Source organism: Lutzomyia longipalpis, chromosome 1 (assembly GCF_024334085.1).
Source record: "Lutzomyia longipalpis isolate SR_M1_2022 chromosome 1, ASM2433408v1".
In the NCBI taxonomy this organism is placed as follows: domain Eukaryota; kingdom Metazoa; phylum Arthropoda; class Insecta; order Diptera; family Psychodidae; genus Lutzomyia; species Lutzomyia longipalpis.
Genome location: NC_074707.1, coordinates 8,981,917 through 8,989,481, shown reverse-complemented (window position 1 = coordinate 8,989,481; position 7,565 = coordinate 8,981,917). Strand labels below are relative to the sequence as shown.

At 35.0% G+C, this 7,565-nt stretch overlaps 1 protein-coding gene across 1 annotated transcript in view; it reads right to left on the bottom strand.

Annotated features, from left to right (window-relative positions):
• The window catches only part of LOC129787507 (C2 domain-containing protein 5), a 970,947-nt gene that overhangs the window by 709,096 nt on the left and 254,286 nt on the right, over positions 1–7,565 (bottom strand). The gene's annotated exons all lie outside the window — the stretch shown is intronic.

The following is a 7,565-nucleotide window of genomic DNA, read 5'->3' as shown; positions in this document are numbered from 1 at the left end:
AATACTAATGCAGATTTTGATGTACCAGAATTTTGAAATTCCGTTCTGGGACTGAGAAAAGTGGAAAAATGTAACTTCTGTTCACAAGTTTTTGACATTTTTGCACTTTTCTCAGCCCCAGAGTGGAAATTCAAAATTCTAGTACATCAAAATTTGCATTAGTCTTTCCTCTTTCATTTGCTTATTACCCCATCAAAATCCATACAGTAGATCCTGAGAAAAACCTACCTTTGTGTTTTAGGTCAGTTCTGTGGAAAAATCGGAAAATTGCAAGATGGCGTCGCACCTAAGATGGCGAAAAGTGATTTTCTTACACTTCAATAATAAGGCTACAAATATAATCAACATTGGAAAACCAGGTTTAAGAAAAAACCCCAAAAATTACAGCATTAAAAATGTGTAAATTCTAACCAATTTTCCCAAGAGACCCCCCTTAAAGTGATTTCGCAGGACAGGTAAAGTTATTTTTTATTCTAAAATATTTTTTCTGTATTAGATTTTCTTTATTTCAGTGACTGTTTACTGATTTCTTTGAGGAATTTATGGGAAAAAAAGAATTTTTCTTGAAGAGAATTTTAAGTTTTTTTTTTTGCAGTACAGAAGCTATAATTTAACCGTCCGTACGCTGTGACCAAAATATTTAGGCGCATCACCATGGGGTAGGTGACCGACCCGATAGAATTTTTCGCAAAAAAAGCAAATTCTTTCGGTTAAATGAGCTTTAATGGACTCATTGGTACTCCCTAATAATTTCAATGAGTTTTTTGAGGTTAGAATCGTCAGAAAAAGAAGAAAAATAGAACAAATATGGCCGTTACACAAATTTTTGAATTCTCTCTTCTTACATTTTTGTTAATAACTTTTTTTTCTAGTAGTCGGATCGACTTGAAATTTTGACACAATCTGCTCAGATAACCATGGGACTTATTCCCAAAAGATGGGTTTTAAATCTCTGAGAATTAGGGCGTAATAGCTCGAAATAGAGCTCTGGGGTCGGTCACCTACCCCTCATGGCAATGCGAGGGTTAATGTTCCAAACTACCTGGTTAAATTTTTTTATTTTTCGTGGTTGAATCTTATAAGGAAAAATTTAATTTTAAATAAAAACCTTTTAATTTTCAAGATATTTCAAGGGACACTGAAATTAAAATCTCTTGAAATCTCTTAAGCTGAAAATTAAGTTCAAAATTTTTATTAAAATTTTTAATCTATATTTAGATGATTTAAAATAATTGAATAATAATTTTCTTCTCGAGTATATAACATAGGTAGCTAAGAATACTCAAAAGCTCCTGGAATTTTCTTTATTGATTATAACGAATTTTTTTTCATCTAAAAGAATTTTTTTGCCCCCACCCAATTCTCTGTGAGCAATTTTCAACCATGCGAAAAATGCTAAAAAATACTGAAGTAGCACTCAACATAATAATGTTCCCTCCAATCAACTTTAACTCTGGCGCTCGTTGGAAGCTCTCTTTCATTATATGATCATGCGAAAAAAGCTCTACTTTGTGGTGGTGGTTGTATATTTTATCGCACAAAAGTTGGGAATTATTTGCGCAATGAGAGCAAAAATATCAACATGAGCTGCAAGATATACAAACATTGAGCACATCGTAGGGGAATGGGGGATTGTGGGTGGGATTGCGGTTGTGTTTGCAAGTGTACGAATTCCTGCCACGACTACTTCCTTCCACACATAGTAGAGCCAAAGCCGGGGTGCACAATGATATTGTAATTGCGAGGATTGTCCTGGGTGCAGAAGATGTGCGAAGGGGTGTGTATGGGGGAGAGCTTTATTTAATTTTGCAGAATGTCATACGGCGAGCTTACGGATGATTTCGAGGCAGCGCAGTGTCAGGGCAAAAGTGAATTATTTATATGATTATACTCACTCATGAATGTCCCTGTATTGTGGCTTTAATTAATTCTCTTCATCGCAAGCAGCAAAAGTTGCCCTTTGTGGGATTTCTCTGGTGCGCACAGGGCGAGAATGGAAGAAGCCACCAACGGAGTGGCGTCACTGTGTGACTTTGGCTTCCTGTTCATCAGCCGGGGTACTTTTTACGTGCGGCAGTGGCGCGGGAAACAATGCCGGGGCGATAGGAAAGTTTTGCAAAACAATGGCAATTGCAGCGCTGGAGCTTTCATCCCACCCCCTATATTGCCTCTGTATTGTTTATCACAATTTCCCGCATTTGGGGCGCACAAGATACGCAACACGAGGATCAAGCAGCAGCGTGGGGAGAGCTTTCCCACCCACACACAGCTCGTCACCTCTGTTGAGGCAATTAACACCTCTGCAGTGAAAAGATAACATTTCAACGTAGAAAGAAAATTCTTCAAAATCCCCCGGAGCTTATTTTAAAAGGCACCACACAGTGAGAGATTGAACGGTTCAATGTATCCTTTTTTCAGAGAATTCGATTGTCTGCAAAAATCGCAACAACTCTGTGGTCACCCTGTGCTGGGTTTGATATCTCTTTCACCACCCACTCTGTATATCTCTGTACAAAAGCTCTCTCTGTGAAATGGATGAAGCTTCGAGCGGTTTTCTTTACATTTACTCACGAAATTGTATGACTCACATAGAGCTTTTGTGTGCCGAAAGTAAAAACTTCTTTGGTATTTTTGTGCTTTTATTTCTTTCTAAGTATTTCAGCAAATAGTAATGGATTTACAAAAGCTCTCTTATCTTCAATTAAATGCTTAAAAATAGGATACATATCGAGGAGAATAGGGGTATTTGGGCACTTTAAGAAAACTAAAAATTTGCCAATTTCTCTTGAAAATTTGGGAAACAAGCAGTTGATTAATTTTCTACAGAAGACTTTTCGAGATTTTTTTTACCGTTAAGAAAATTATCAAATTTTCTAATTTTTTTCTTAAAAAAAAATAAAGCTTTGTTGAAAAAAGTATTTTGTAAGAAAAAATACATATTTGTTTTTTAATAGGAAGCTTTTTTTAACCAGGCGCCTCCATTTAAGATGTTTTGGGTTGAACTTGTTTAAAAAGCGTCGAAAGGATAATTTATGAAGGAAAAATGTGAAACAGTTTGAGAAAAAAGGAGAAGAACAGATCGCAATGAAATAATTTTCCTAAAATTAGAACTTTTGTGCGTCTTTTTGTATAGAAAAATTCTAACTAGCTTTTCTTCATGGAAAAATAAAGTATTTTTGAAACTTTCCCATAAATTCAAATGAAATCCAAAGCTGTTGTGAAAACTGTGAAGATGATGCAGCAAAAGAGGATGCGAATAATGTCCCTCATCCACGGAAAGCTTGAATTAAGAATAAAAAGTTATTCATCTTCGATGTTTGACACAAAATATCAATGCTGTTGCATTTTACGGACATGCTGGTTAGAGGAAATCCACATCCGTGCAAGGTGTTGTGGGTATTATATGCAAAACTACAATATATCTCCGGTAGTGGGTTGTGTATTTTCGCTGCATAAAACATGCAATAAAATCCCCTAAAGTATGTGCAGAAAATCCCTGAGAGCGCTTCTTTTATCCCACACCAGGCGTCAGAAGAGCATAAAGATGCACCCGGAAATGCAAACACACACCACAAGATGAAAGCCTGTTTGTTGGTGGACGATATATGGAACACCCCGAACACCTCCACCGCCCCCCAAAAGAGATTTCCAATTCAAAGAGGTATGTGCAAAAGCTATTCCTCACATGCAACGGGGAGATGATTTGTAAATGTCCCCACTTGTTATGCTCTGTAAGTTTTTGTTATTTAGCCATGTTAACAATGTGTTGTATGTTGCAACTTGGCTATTGTCTTGCAATTATGTCCTATCTCTAAAAGGATTAATTTATCAAAATAAACAAGCTATGTTTATCCAATTAGAGAGAGCAATTTACGTTAAATGGATTTATTCCATTGTATAATCACTCAAGGCTACCTCACAGGGAGACAATCTACTCAAAGGTAGTTTGTTATTTCTCGTAGTTTTTGATGTTTTTTTTGGGAGAAAATTACGCATTTTCCATGGAGTTCAATAGAGCTTAAATAGAACATTTTACAAGAAATGTCTAAGCATAAATGTTTAATTTGAGTTAAATTCATTTTGAGTTTCCCCAATCCAAACTCATGTTCATCATTTTCGTAAAATTGGTTGGAAATGAAGTTTCCTTAAATTAATTTTAGTTAAATAAATTCAAACTCCTTAACGATACGGAGTTACCAATCTTTCCTCTTAAGGTAGAAATGCTTATTTAACCTCACCGCAAATTCATTTTGAAGAGTTAAACTTTACCAAAGACCCACAAAATGTAGCCGCATAGCTAAGAAAGTGTTAAAAGCCGTAAAGAGATAGCTGCGAGAAGATATGGGCTGATGAATCACGATAGATTCATTTAATGTAGAAGAATACTTACTCTTCTCAATTTATGTATAATGCATTATATATGTTTCATATTAAATTATAAATATTAATTATCAACGGTCTCTGGTTGCTGGTAAAATATTGCTGAAGGCATGAAGAGAATTTTAGCTTCCTCAAAAAAAAAAAAAAGACGTATCCACCCCCACTGTAATGGGGGCCACAAACTGAATAAAACAGCAATAGTGCGGTGGTCAGCCAAAAATAGGCTCATCTATTTTCATCATATGCCCCCCTTTTATTACCAATTCTTCGATTTATACAAGAAGATGTTCGCATGGGAAAAGTTCTGTGCTTGAGGATTTTTCTCGGTGCCCATTTATTTTGATATCTCTTCGTCGGCCCAAAAAGTCCCCGTGTACCCATTTTTGGTAATTTGGCTTTAAATGCGGAAAGCTTGTACGTTGTCGCAAATATTTCTTGCTTCTCCCTCGGTAGAACATCCCATTAAATATGAGCCATACCATTAGCGTTTGGATTATTCTTCATGTCGACAATTTTGCCAAAATCCACTTCTGTGCTGGCTCCCACCCCCAACGCACACACACACAGGGATTCCCATTGATAAAACAACAATAGCGAGGTCTTTCTCGGAAAAGGCACCCACCCACCTCATCCCACCCACCTACAGAGGGAAGTTTCGAGGGTTTTGGACTACTCTGCTGGGTATTTATTTTATCGTTCCCAGAGACCAACAAGCCATCATTCATTTATTCATGCGTTTCTGTCACAATGTCGCTGAGCCAGCAATTTTCCTTGCTGCTCTTGCAATATTTATGATGATTTCGTGTATCCACCCACACCTCCTTGTGCCGAGACTCTGTCGTACTCCCTCCGCCATGACGTATCTGATGGACTATTTGCCATTTCATGAGACAATCCTCGAATTATTGCGTGAATCGACGCATTAATTTGCCTGTGTGATTAATTATTGTCATCAAACAACGGCATGCTCATTAGCCATGGAGGGGGATTGGATATGTTCATCCAAAAGCTCCCTTCTCCATTTTCTTCCATCCTTTTCCGTGGAATAAATCCCATTGAAGAAAATTCTCCCTCTTAGGATGATTGCAAAATTTTAATTTTCAAAATGAATCCACACCAAAGACATTCCTATAAATTAGTAAAAAAAAACTTCCCCTCAACCTTTCTTTGTGGCTTGTGTGGTTCAACATCGCGTCAAAGGACTCTGTAGAATGTATTTTATTTATAAACTCCGTATGTTGTATGTGCAAGAGGGTCTCACATTGTCGCAAGAACAATCCAATTAAAAGCAATTATCCGGAGCAAATATTATACGCATCCAAGGGTAAGAAATTCATACACAAAGAGGGACGCGATGGGTTATGGGGGAAACAGGGAAATAATTAATAAATTGCGATTAAATTAAAATGAGAAGACTTGAAAGACTCGCCCCATACACCATTTGTTTCCATAGGAACGAGCAGTTGATTGCCAGTCTCTCTCAGATGATTTTATGAGTTTTTTTCTCATCTCTTTTAAATCAAAGAATTTGCAGAGCTTCGGAATCCCTATCGATTGGAAGGTTTAATTTATTTCCTACTTGAAATCTTTTTCTAGAGGTTACATAAGCAACTTTTTCAGGGGGTGAAAAGATGGGATTTTTCTTTTGGGGAGGAAATCCTTCACCTTTGACAAAGTTGATGTTAAATCCCATTGACCTTTCATTCTAAGACTAAAAATAAATCTTTTCCCATTGATTATACCTTATAAATATATATAGTACATTTTAAACGGAATATTAAGCTTAATTTACGAGGGTTGTGAATTTTTCATTGAGGGTGGAAAATCCTTGTGTGGCAAAAGGAAAGGATCATAGCAAAATCTGTAAAGAACTCAAATGAGTGTTCTGAAATTCAGCAAAAATATTATATTCTCTTTGCTAATAAAAAGCAATATAAAGAACACAATAAAAAAGATAATTTTCTGCAGAAACGCAGAAACTCAGACACTGTGAGAAATCAATTGCTTCGTATTCTATTTGCGAGGGAATATAGAAAATTGCAAGCATTGGAACAAAAATATACCTCCAACACGCAATTTAATTAAAATCAAACATAAATTGAAAAGTTCCGTAATATGAAAATGAGATGGAAAGTATTTAATCTATCAGATGTACTGCTACACATCCAAAATTAAAAATTAGTAAACAACAATTGGACAGGTGATATGTACATTCTAGAATACGCAACACCCCATAACGACAACGCGTTATCACAACATATCAAATGTGCGTTACTTTTGAAATTAATTTTATGTGCATTTTTAACACATTTAATAAAATTCACTGCTAAAATAAACAAACCGAAACATTTTAATAATGGTTTCAATGAACTGAGTTGGTAATTAGAATTTATTCATTTTTCATTAAAAAAATATCAAATGTGTGTAGTTTTTTGTTGAATTTTGCTTTGAAATTTAACATAAAAAATGGGGGCTTTAAAGAACAAAGAGAAAATAAAATACCTACCTTTCTGCATCTCTAAATTTTAGTTTTTAAATTTTATTTAGGAAACCTTGGGAATAGTAATTTAATTATCAAGAATTTACTTTAAAAAAAATTTGAAGACATTAGAATAGTTTTTTTAATCAATTTTTTAAACAGAATAATTTGTGAAAGTTTTGTTTAAACAAATAAAAAAACCAAAAAAAATGTTAGTTAAAATTTATTTTAACATATTCTTTCAAAGAAGTTATTTTTATTTTTATTAAATTTTATTCTCCCGATAATGTATCACAAAATAAAATCACTTCATGTGCAGAAATTTGCTCACATTTTCCCGGGGGCTTTGATGAACTAATATCATATATACAGGCAATGTGAGCTTGATTTCCTCTTTAGTTCTATCGCGATTGCCGAATCTAGAAGATGTGGGAATTAATTGTTATATTTTTGAGTGTTTTCTTCTTCAATCATTTGTGGAGAAAGTGGGATTTTTATAGACTTTTATTGCAAATCCCAGGACCATCTTTGTGGTTCGTGATAAGGAAATATTGTGAATTAAATAGAAAAGTTCATCGCAAGAAATTAGCTGCAGAAATGCTAAAGGCAACATTTGAAACGTACAAAACACCATTTCGAGTTTTTATTGGAACGTCTGTGTATGTTTTTGTTAAAGAACCCGAAGATATAAAAACGTTTTTGAATT